We start from the raw sequence: 12816 nt of genomic DNA, 5'->3' as shown, positions 1-12816 counted from the left end.
CTCCCCTAACAATGGTTAACCACTTGTAGATCGTTGGGGAGGGGAGGGGCGGGTTCTCAGGAGTTGCACCTGCCCCTCCCTCCAGGAGGGAATGCTAGTGAATCTGATCTTGTGAGCGTAGAACTAGAACAGAGACTAATCAGACAAAAAGCACAAATCCCCCCCCACACACACCCCGCCCGAACCCTCCTCCCCACGATTGGAGAGAATAACAGCCTGCAGGAATGCCTCTCCCCTCCTCCTTTCTCACTGCACCCTTTAATTTCATCAACTGGGGACACAGTGGCACAGAATGCCCATTAACTTATGACGCAGCACCCAGGAGCATGACGGGGTATCACTTTGAAGCCAGCACCTCACCTGTGCCTTTAACAAGCCAGTGGATCTCCGAGGCTGGCATGCGGCTTCTGGGTGAGTCATTGCTCAGCTTTCGCAGCCAGCCCTGCCCAGTTGCTGTGGGACTGTCCGTCAAGTATGGTTTCAGCTGTCTCAATGCAGATAAAGAAGTATGACGTCTGTCTGTAAGTATTTTTTGACTTATTTTTACCCTATGAATTAGTCTTTCTGGGCTAGTCTAAGGGTGGAGCTAGAATGATTAAGGCTGGGGCCTGAGACTACAGCTGTGCAGCAAAGCTGTAATCCTAGAACATCGTGTTTTTTAAGTGGGTGCAGGGGATGGAACTCACATCTTTATGGCTCGGTGGCAAGCACTGTACTAACTGAGCCATCTCCCTCTCTTACTCTGTTTTTGTCAGTTTTTCCAGGGAGGAAGCCCTGTGTGCTCTTTCCTCCTTAGTTCCTTCTTTCTGGGTCACAGTCTCATTAGTCACTGTATAACCTAGGCTAGCCTGGAGCATGCAGTCCTTCCAGCATACTCTAGGAGGGAAATGTCTTCTCCTTTCCTTCCTTCTTTCCTTCCTTCCTTCCTTCCTTCCCTTTCCTTCCTTCCTTCCTTCTTTCCTTTCCTTCCTTCCTTCTTTCTTTTCTTTTATTGGATCACATAGGTCTTTATTTTGTTATATGTCTGCCTTAGTTAAGGTCTTTATTCCTGTGATTAAATAATATGACCAAAGACTTGGGAAGGATAGTGTTTATTTCAGCACGAGTGTGACCCCGTCAAAGAAATAAAGAAATTTAATAAAATTTAGAAAAAAAAATCACAGAATATAGTAGCGCAATGTTACGATAAAGATATCTCGTACACTCTTAAGAACTGAAGCAGAGGCCACGAAAGGCGTTACTTACTGGCTTTCTCCTCGGGGCTTCTCAAGCTTCTTTATACAACCCAGTGCTCAGGGGTGGCATCCCCAACAGTGGGCTGGGCCTTCTCACATCATCGTTAATGAAGAAAATTCTGCACAAGTTTGCTGATAGGCCAATCTTGTGGGGACATTTTCTTGGGAGTTCCTCTCCTCAAATTGACTCTGGCTTATGTCAAGTTGACATAAACTAGTCATACTGTAATTTTATATTTTGGTACAAACTACCAAGAGTAGGTTATGTTATTTTTTCTATTTTATTTACATTATGTAATTGATTGTTTACACAGAGGTTCATAGTATTCCAGAATCCTTAAAATTTCTATAAGTTGGTTTGAAAGGTTGTGATTTTTTTTTCATCCTTCTTTGTGACTGTAGTTAAAGATGTGTAAATTTTGCTGATGTTCTTAGAGAAGCAGCTTTTGTATTGTTACCTCTCTTTTCGCTCTTTTATGGTCCAGGTTGGCCCCAAACTCACTGTATAGCTCAGGCTGGCTTCAAACTCCCAGCAATCCTCCTGCCTCAGCCTCCTGAGTGCTGGGATTTATAGGCCTGTGCTGTCTTGCCCAGGTCCATTGTTTTTATGATCCTCTATTTCAATCTTCGTCACCATCCATTTTTATATTTTTTGGTTGTGAGCCTAGCCTTTAACGGCTGAGCCATCTCTCCAGCCCGTCACCATCCATTTTTATTTTGTCTCAAGAGTCTTGAGTTTTCCCTTCCATGAACTAATTTTTGCTTTTCCTCTCCACTTTACCTGGCCATAAGGAATACCCTCACTGTGGAATCAAAATCGATTGCCAACTGGATTGGATTAAGAAATGTCTTAGGGGACTGGGGAGATGGCTCAGTGGTTAAGAATGCTGACTGCTCTTCCAGAGGTCCTGAGTTCAATTCCCAGCAACCACATGGTGGCTCACAACCATCTGTAATGAGATCTGATGCCCTCTTCTGGTGTGCCTGAAGAGCATGACAGTGTATTCACATACATAAAATAAATAAATAATTCTTGAAAAAAATGCCTAGGGCATTAGTGAGACACACCACTGAATGTATCTGTGAGAGTGTTTCCAGATACATTTAACTGAGGAGGAAAGACCCGCCTTGAAAGTAAATGACAACCTCTCATAAGCCAAGAGCCCAGACTTAATAAAAAGAAGGGAAGGAGAAAGTCAGACTGACATCTCTCTGTGCTTCCTTATCTATCAAGCTGTGAGCAAGCAGCCTCATGTTCCCGGCACTCGACAGCCATGAGGGACTGTATACCTCATGAACCAAAGTGAAACTCTGCTCTCTGTAATTGCTTCTTGTTGGAATTATTCTGTTGGTACTTTATAACTATAACTTTGCTATTGTTATGAATCATAACATAAATATCTGTGTTTTCTGATTGTCTTAGGCGACCCCTGTGAAGGGTCATTTGACCACCAAACGGGTGTCATGAACCACAGGTTAAGAACTCCTGGGCTTGAGGGAGACAGATCGTCTGTTTTTGTTTTTTGTTTTTTTGGGGGGTTGTTGTTGTTGTTGTTGTTGATGATGATGATGATGATGATGATTTTGCCCAAAGATTGCTTTAAGGACCTTCTCAGACTTACTACTTGATAGGTCTAATGGAACTCAGTCCAAGCCAGGTGAGGTAGGAATTGTCTTTAATCCCAGCCCTCAGAAGGCAGAGGCAGGCACACCCCTGTGAATCTGAGACCAGCCTGATCTATAATAGAGAGTTCCAGGCTAGCCAGGGTGACATAGTGAGACCTGTCTCAAAAGAAACCAAACCAAACAAATAAGTAAACAAACACAAACAAAGAAAGAAAAAACAAGACAAAACCTCAGAACTCAGCCCATTATGGTCAATTTTGGGTATCTGATCACTTCATGAACATCAAGTGAACACTTGTCTCTAGCAGGCACTCACCCTTACCACCTGCCCACTCTTGTTTTTTGGGATTCCATATCAGGAGAGCTTTGCTTTATAACAGCAGAGTCGCTTGCTGTTCCTGGCCTGTGGAGGGTGGTCACTGAGCATCTCAATGAGTCTGGTTCCCTTGTCACCCATGAATTGCTTACTGATTTGAATAAGAGTGTCCTTGGGGTCCTTCTGTGAAGTGAAACAACCTAGCAGGTTCTAGATATAGCTCCTGTACTAGTTTCTCGGGTTACCTCATGAAGCACCAAGGGTTGGTGGTTTAAACCAGGGCTTTTTTTTTCTTAATATTTAAATTAAAGTTATTTTAAATAACGTTTTTTTTCACACAATATCTGATCACTGTTTCTCATCTCCTCCCAGATCCTCCCCACCGTCCCATACCCCTGTCCCTTTGTTTTTGTTTTGTTTCGTTGATTTTTGTTGTTTTTTTTTTTTTTTTTTCAAGATAGAATTTCTCTATGTAGCCCTGGGTATCCTGGAACTCACAGAGATCCACCTGCCTCTGCCTCCCAAGTGCTGGGATTACAGGCATGCGCCACTACTGCCTGGCCTTTTCTCTCAAGAAAACAAATAGGGTAGGGCAGGATTTTTTTTTTTTTTTTTGGTAGCTGAGGACCGAACCCAGGGCCTTGTGTGCTTTCTAAGCAAGCGCTCTACCACTGAGCTAAATCCCCAACCCCAGGAGTTTTTAAAAAACAAAAAATAAGGTGAAACAAAACAAACAAAAATGTTAAAAAGGAAACTAAGAAAGAGCATGAGAAATACCTGCACATGCTGGGGCTTAGTGTCACACACATTTAATCCCAACACTCAGGAAAGAGAGGCAGGCAGACCTGTGAGTTCAAGGCCAGCCTGGTCTGCAGAGTGAGTTTCAGGACAGCCAGGGCTACACAGAGAAACCCTGTCTAAAACAAACAAACAAAAAAGCAAACAAACAAAAACACCTACATAAATATGTAAATAAACACACATATATACACACACCAAATAAAATCCATAAAAATTCAAAATCGAGACTATAATATACAAGCAAAAAACCAGTAAGCTAAGAAAAAAAAAAGTCCAAAATACCCCTGAGTTTGTTCTGTGTTGGCCATCTTAAGTTGGATTTAATACCTAGGAAGAGTCCCTTGGAGAAACTGTTTTCCTTTGCGAGTGGTCATTAATTGAATATAACTTCTTTAAACCAGGCCTTCTTAAATTATGCTGTTTCTAATTTGTCATCATTTTTCATCTATGAAATGTGTATATGAGCCCGGGTATATAGGTACATATTTTAGTCACACAAAGCAAATTAACCATAAAATAATTAAAAATCATTTAAAAATCACTATTTGGAACTAGGTTCAGCACTAAACTCCTATGTTGTTGTCCTCTGACCTCCATATATCCACTTTAGTATTTATGTGTTTGTACACATAGAGATTTTTTTAAGGAAAGCAGAATATATGTTATCTTACAAAGCAGATGCCTATTTTATCTTCAGACAAAAGGGAAGCACTAGCCTGAAAGTCCGTTTTGTTTGTTGTTGGTGTAGTCACTTTGGCTTTGTCTATAGTAGCTGTTGACAAGGGGTATATTTTTTCCATCCATTTACTTTCAATTTATTTGTGTGTCTATATCTAAAACAAATCTCTTATAGACAGCATATCATTGGATTGTGTATTTTATCCATTTTATTAACTTGTCCCTTTTAATTAGAAATTTAATCTATTTACATTTAATGTAATTACTAATAGGGAACAACTTTTTCCATTGTATTGTTTCCTGGATGTCTTATATTTCTTCCTCAATCTTCATGGCTGTCTTTTTTTTTTTCTTTTCTTTTTTTTGTTCCTATATCAAATGAATATTTTGTAGAGTATCACTTAAATTTTCTTGACATTTATTTTACTTTATATTTTCCAGTTTGTTTTTTAGTGGTTGCCCTGAGAATTGCATTTAATATCTTACATTTATAACAATTCAGTTCAGTTCAATGATAAGTTAATTTCAATAGTATACCAAAGAAAGCTTTTGTCTTATACAGTTTAATACCCTCACTTCTCTTGTGCTGCTGTTATCACAAATTAAAACTATTCACAGGCAGGTGTGGCAGTACACAGTCCATCAGCCCTGCACTTTTGGAGGTTTATTGAACAGGACAATCATTGTCTCTAGGCCATTCTGTTGGAATCTGCTTTCTTTGCTATTATTACCTTTCATTTTTTTACAGAAGGTCTTGTTATGTAGCTCTGGCTGATCTTTAACTCACTGACCCTCTATCTTTAGCCTCCCAAGTGTTGAGATTACAGGTATGCAGCACCATGCTAGGTTTAAACTAGTTTACTTAGACAAGCATTCCTTTTCCTTCCCTTATAGTAGCTTAGAGATCAGCTATATGGAGAGCCAGGATCTGCTTCACAGAGATCTGCCTAATGGCAGGTGGCAACCTACCTGACATGAGAGATTTTCTTAAGTAGATAGAATGAAACACATTGAGGCCTGGGAAGATAGTGCAGCGGAGGGTAGCAAAAGATATCACAGTGGAAGATAGTGCGGTGGAAACTAGCGCAGTGGAAATAGTGCAATTAAGGAGGAGAGCAGAATAGAAACTGGTCAGGATGGGCAGAGACTTCAGAACAGCAGCTCCAAGACTGCCTCTTAGGAGACCAGGGACACCAGAAGATAATCCTGCTTCCTGCTTCCTTGTTATGTCGTCTTACCCCTTCCTGGAAGCTACACGTGAAGGCATGACTGAAACTGAGAGCGGGCACCTGAACATCTGGATGAGCCAACTGGACTGACCAGCTCCTCTTCCTCCCCATACCGCATCCTAGTTTCTCTCCTAAGTCCTTCAAAAGGCACCCAGGCTAGCAACCCAGATGGTATCCTATTTTCTGGTATCATTCTTGCTATAAGGGGGTTCTACCTTCTTTCTTTGTCTTTAGCTTTCCCAAATAAAATACATCTTCCAAAAGCCCACTCACTCTCTGTGGTCCATGGTCCAGGAAGTTCATTCTTCAAATACGCACAACAAGAACTCAAAAGCCATCATTTGATGGAAGTTTTGTGTGATTGTCAGTGTGCAACACCCAAACTACAGAGTTAAGCTTACCCACAGCCAAGAAAGACTCCATTGTGCTCAAAGATACCCCAAAATTTTCATGTCGACTATATAGCACTTGTGTTGCATGTGTAAGGCCCAGCACCACAAAAAACAAAACTATGGTAGCCTTTCAAGTCTGTCTTCTGTTTGAACCTGCAGTTCCATTGCTTCTCTAGCCTTCATTTCCCTCAAGGACATCCAGACGTGAGCACTTAGGGCCCTTGTAGATTTTTCTTAGGAAGGCATGCATGCAGCTCTTTAGATTCCAGGAAATATATTGAACAAAATTTTCAAAGCTCCTATTCTCTCAATTCTCTCATTTTGCTCTATCATCCAAGATTTCCTGTTGGTCTAATGGTTGCCTAGGTATTACCCATTGCTCCTGACAGCACTGACAAACTTAATTGCCAGTAAAAGCTTTCCACGAACTCTCCTCGGGCAGAACATACAGAAACTAAAGGTTGATGCCATCTACAATAGCATCAAAATAGAGCAAGCAGTGAGCTGAGGGTGCAGGTCAGCGGTGGAGCACTTACCTAGCATCTCTGAGGCCCTGGACACTATGCACATCTCTGGAAAAAAATCATATTGAGTATTCAGTAATTTTAAAGAAGGGGGGCCCAAACTGCCCTGTTGGAAACTGTTAAACATTACTAATGTGGAGTGATCAGCAATGAATGGGACAGCTGCATTACCACCTCCACCCTCGAGGTTCAGGGAAGGAAGAGGAAAGACTGAAAGGGCCAGAGGTTGATAAGGACCAAGCAAAAACAGTGTCTTCAGGACACGATAGGACCACTGTCCTCATGAATTCACAGCAGCTGTGGTTGCCTGTCAACTACAGCTAAGCCAGTCAACATTCTAGCTTGGAGTGGGGAAAGGCACATGGGCCTCAACCTTGACTAAGGAGCTATGGTTGATGTCTTGGGGTCAGAGTCGGGGAGGGAGAAGGTACTTCTCTTTAAAGGTGTGGCTCCTGGTAGGTAGACCACACTGCAGTAGATGGTTCCAAGCCAAGAAGTATAAACAGCACACATTAAGAGTCAATGGGTTATCAAATTTTAAAAAGGAAAACATGAAGTTGGAGAGGGTAGAGAGGTGGGGGTGGGACTTGGAGGAGGTAGGGAGAAGAGCAAGTGGTGATTATGATCAAAATGCATTGTATGAAATTCTCAAAGAATTAATAAGGTAATTTTGAAGGCATTACTGAGGACTGTTAAGCAGGCCAAGGAGAACTGTTGGAGCGTTGCAAATGTGAGTTCTGTAGAGATGCTCTGCAGACTTTACACACTCACAATCCAAACCTTAAAGCTGTTTTATGTGTCCGTGCCTCTGGAATTCATACATCCATAGTTTTGCATTGTTTTTAAAGATTTATTTATTTGTTTGTTTGTTTCATGTCTGAGTGCACTGTAGCTGTCCTCAGACACACCAGAAGAGGGCATCAGAGTTCATTACAGATGGTTGTGAGCCACCATGTGGATGCTGGGAATTGAACTCAGGACCTCTGGAAGAGCAGTCAGTGCTCTTAACTGCTGAGCCATCTCTCCAGCCCCTTGTTTTGTTTTTCAAGATAGGGTTTCTCTGTGTAGCCCTGGCTATCCTGGAACTTGCTTTTTAAACCAGGCTGGCCTCGAACTCAGAGATCTGCCTGCCTCTGTGCCTTCCAAGTGCTGAGATTAAAGATATGCACCACCACCGACCGGCTTATACTAATGTTTTATGGAAAGTCAAAAGTCCAGGAAGACATGGGCCATGCTTCAATAATGGAGTAAGAAGCCATGCCCCTCTCTAAATCGAGATGCAGCATAAACTGATAGTCACTAAACTGATAGTATGCAATTAGTTAAAAGTCAGAAAATAAATTACTATGACAGAAAGCCAAGAAACAAGTCTTCTAAGGTATATACCCTTCGTTTATGACAAAGGCAATTTTTCAGGACAGTGGAGAAAAGATGATTGTCTCACTCAATGGCTTTCTGGGAAGTAGGCATGTATATTTACAAAAATGAAACTGGGTCTCTATTCTCACCCTATACAGCAATCAATTCCAGGCAAAATAAAGACTAGCTTAACTCCCAGGACTGAACCACCACCCAAAGACTCATGGACAGACCCATGACTCCAGCCGCATAGGTAGCAGAGGATGGCCTTGTTGGGCATCAGTGGGAGGAGAAGCCTTTGATCCTGCCAAGACTGAACCCCCCAGTGTAGGGGAATGTCAGGGCAGGGAGCTGGAAAGGGATGGGTGGTTGGGAAAAGGAAACATCCTTATAGAAGAAGGGGAGGGGGATGGGAGAGGGGGTTTATGGATGGGAAACCGTGAAAGAGGATACCATTGGGAAAGAGGATAACATTTGAAATGTAAATAAAAAATACCCCTCCCCCAAAGACTAGCCTATAGAAGGGTAAGGGTAAATAACAAAACTTTAGATGAGTTAAGACTATAACAGTAACCTTAGAGGCCATTGAGGCTTTGGCCCTACCTCCGGTTTCCTTGGTAACATTAGAAAGGTACCCAACAGCTTTGCCACTCCTTAGAATTTAAGTTTCCAAATGAAAAGGTGTAAGGGATCTGGGTTTTGTCTAGGCCCCTAAGAAGAAAGAATAGGTTATGAATTCTACTTCTGGACTTGGGCGAAGACCCATCCTAAGCCAGCTGCAATATTACATGTGACTGTCTCCTCCTGGAAAGATTTGATCCTCGTGGGTATGTCAATCACCTGGTCAAGAGTCCATCCCCCAGGAAAGCTGGTTCATCTGAAGCCATGTTAAGGAGACAAAATGACTAAATATCCCCTTTTTTGATGGAAAGCCTCCACCCAGAGCACTGAGCCTAAAAGAGGGAACCCCAATTTCCCTTGTAACAAGAATGTCTTCATGATGGCCGGAGAGATGGCTCAGCAGTTAAGTGTTCTTGCTGCTCTTTCAGAGGACCCTGGTATGGTTCTCAGCTGTAGCGTGGTGATTCATAATGGTCTGTGACTCCAGTCCCAGGAGATTTGACATCCCCTCTGGCCTTAGTGGGCACCAGACGTGTACATGGTGCCCACACACACATGCAGACAAATGCTCATACACAAATGAAACTTTTTAAAATATTATTTTTAAAAAGAATGTCTTCATGAGTTTGGGGTCAGGAAAGATTGTTTTAATTGCTTAATTAAATCAAAAAATCGTTTTAATCTATTGCTTTAGTCGGCAGGAAGCACTCATCATTAATTGAAAGGCTTCCTAAATGTGACTGAATTTTCAAACCGAGTTTTTTTTTTCTCTCCTCATTAAAAGACAATTCTGTGAAGGCGAAGGCAGGCTACATGGTGGGGTGGGTGTTTGCAATCTGAGTATGTGACAAAGAGCTTCTATGGAAGCTAGGAAAGGACGCAACAGATCAATAAGCAAAAGACCGACAAGTTGAGTGAGCATTCCAAGAGGGTTTGAAGAAATATAGGAAAGGGGGCTCAATCTTAGGAGTCATCAAGGAAGTGGACAGTATGACCACAGGCAGACACTCTCACACAGCCACCAGAATAGCTAAATTTGAGGTGACAGTATTAAGTCTTTGCAAGGACACAACAATGAGGATTTCCAAAAGCCACCGATAGAACTATTTCACAAATAAATAGTTCAGCATTTTCTACTGGAACTGAGCCATACATAACTCCCAGAAGCAGAAATTTCACCCTTCAAGCACCTAATATTAGCAGCTGAGAAAAGCTACCAATACTAGAACAGATAGGTACATCTCAATATAGTCAGTCACTCAGTGGAACACTCAGGGAGATCAATGGAAAGGAACAGACTGGACTTCACTCCCAATAATATATTGTAGCTCAGAAGTACATGGACTGAAATGAAAATAGACACAGAAGAATGCTTTCTGTGCAATTCCCTTTGTATGCAATTGGACCCCCCCCAAACAAAACAAAACAAAACAAACAATCTTTGTCCATGAATGCCTATGTAAGACTGTGCTGTGCTGACCAAGGCGGGAGGCTTGGGGCTTTCTTTTTACTTTAGTAGGTTGAAGGATAGCATGGATGGTTAGGAGATATTGGGGGTATGTGAGGTGTGTGTGTGTGTGTGTGTGTGTGTGTGTGTGTGTGTGTGTGTGTGTGCGCGCGCGTGCGCGCGTTTGCATACACATACACTGCCTACCTAGTACCTGCCATAGTGTTTGTGTGGTGGTTGGAGGACCAAAATAATTTGTTTTCTCCCTCTACCACATGGGTTCCCGGAATTGAACTCAAGTTGTCAGGTTTGATGGCAAGTGTTTTTAACCTACTGAACCATTTTGTTGTACTTAAAGTTATATTTTCCCAGTTTCATTGAGAGAGAATTCATATTCTATATGGTTGGGCCATTAGGTAAAGATGCTTGTTGTGCAAAGATCTGTGTTTAGTCCCTGGAATCAATGTAAGGATGGAAGGAGAGAAAGTTGTCCACTGACCACAGCCTGCCCTCCCCCACCATGGTAAGCACACATAATTCCTCATACAGATCACACACACCAATAATATCAGTAACAAAAAAATGAACAATTAAAAATAGAACAATTGATTGCTTTGGCTGCTATGTGGCTTGTCTGGGCATGCCTGCTTTTTTGGGGGGTACTCAGAATGTAATTTTTCTCCTTTCTGTCATCTTCCGTCTCTTTTCCTTTTTTTAGGACACTAACCAGAGCCTGGACAGGCTTTGCCTGGTGCCTTGGGCTTCCTTACTCTTCTCTTCTCCATCTTGTCACCATGAGGCCTCGTCTAACTCCATGTCTCACTCAAAAGACTCTTCCTTTAAGTTATATTCTTCCTCAGAGCCACCAAAATTCCCAGTTTTCCCATCCTGTAGTTCTGCTTTTAAACTCAATAAAAATGTCCTCGAGCTTCCAAAACATAAAAATAAAGTTTACGACTCTATGGTTTTGGGTATACCAGTATTTTTTGTAGCAAAGTATTTGGAACATAAAATATGGCATTTGGACTTTCTTTTTGTATACAATTCAATGGCATTGTGTATAGTCACAGTGTGATGTAGCCACCACTTCCCTCCATCTCCTTCCAGACATTTTTCCTTTTTTCCTCTCCTTTTTTTTTTCTTTTAAAATAGAATGTAGCCCAGGCTAGCCTCAAACACAGTATATGGTTAGGACTGACATTGAACTTCTGATCCTTCTGTCTCCATTTCCTGAGTGCAAGGATCACAGGCAGGATCTACTACTCCTGGCTTTCCAAACCTTTTTCTTACCCTAAAAATAAACTGCGTAACTATTAAGCGGTAACTTAGTCCCCACTCTGCCTTTTCCTCAGCACTGGGAATTCTCTAGGCTTACTTTTGCCTCTATGAATTTGCCTATTTAGACATTTCACATAAACAAAAATTATATAATATGTGTATGGCTGCTTTGACTCAGAATTTACTTATTTATTCATCTGTGTATGTATGTATATATTATGTGTGTGTGCGTGTGTGCGTGCATGCGTGCCTGCCTGCCTGCCTTCCTTAGCAGTTTTAGTCACAATATTCCAAATCTGGAATATCTCAAATGTCAATCAAGAAAAAAAATTGAAGGGTCAGGTGATGGTTCAGCAGGTAAAGGGCTTCCCCCCATGCCTGATGAACTGGGTCCTGTCCCTGGCACCTACATGGTTGAAAGAGACATTCAAGTTCTATTTCTGGGACCTGCATAATAGAGAGAGAACTGACTCCCCATAGTTTTATGACCTTCATGTGCACGCTATTGCTCAAGTGCACCATCATCCCCAGGCACACACACATACACACCAAAAATAAGTAAATGGTAAACAAATGTAAATAATTTAAAAAACAGAGAAAGGAACAGACGCCAGCATGATACACAATGTAATCTTACCATCAAAAAGGGATGAATTATTGAAATGTTCAGCAGTGTCAAGCACACTAGAAATGTTGCCAGCATGGAGATTTGAAGACCCATCGTGCTGTAACACATACTTACCAGCAGTTCATTCTTTTGCGGGACTGAATAATATTCCACAGTGTGGCTATAGCCTACTTTGCTCTCCGTGGAAGGATGCTGGCTGCTCCCACACTGCCACTGTTTGTGAGTTAAGGCTGCCGCCATGCAATGACACCACACTCTTTTTGAACTCTGTTCTGACTTCCTCTGGGCATGTATGAAGGCCTAGAGTTTCTGGGTCATGAGTACATGAATGTTCTCATCATTTTACAACATGTTTTATGTCTCGTGATGAAAAGGAGACGACCTTCTGGCCGCTGAGGCAGCTCAGTGGGTAAAAGTGCTTGATGCAAATATTTATCTGTTTGTTCTACTTCTCAGTTAGCGAAACAGTCTCCTGGTCCACTGAGCAGGTCTACACTCTGGGAAGAATGTCTTTCGAGTACCAAAGCCTGTGTTGTGGATGTGGGGGGTTAGAATTGATCAGTTGATCTCAGCTTTCCTACCCCTTTGCTCTGCTCAGCAGTTAGGTTCCAATTGCACTCCATAGGGTCTCCGTACCTCAGGCTTGCTATGTAGGTAAGGATGCCCTTGAACTCCTCCTCTT

At 42.0% G+C, this 12816-nt stretch overlaps 1 long non-coding RNA gene across 2 annotated transcripts in view; it reads left to right on the top strand.

The window, feature by feature from the left end:
• The first annotated feature begins 298 nt into the window (after window positions 1-298).
• Window positions 299-12816, top strand: part of LOC134484123 (uncharacterized) — a 51013-nt gene continuing 38495 nt past the window's right edge. Inside the window, exon 1 of one of the 2 annotated variants that reach the window (XR_010061499.1) lies at window positions 299-521. This is a non-coding gene — a long non-coding RNA (uncharacterized LOC134484123). The remainder of the gene's footprint in view (window positions 522-12816) is intronic. The other variant, XR_010061500.1, reaches the window with a different exon arrangement.

This window comes from Rattus norvegicus, chromosome X (assembly GCF_036323735.1).
Source record: "Rattus norvegicus strain BN/NHsdMcwi chromosome X, GRCr8, whole genome shotgun sequence".
NCBI lineage: Eukaryota > Metazoa > Chordata > Mammalia > Rodentia > Muridae > Rattus > Rattus norvegicus.
Note: the sequence above shows the minus strand (reverse complement) of the source record. Positions and strands in the feature narration are given on the sequence as shown.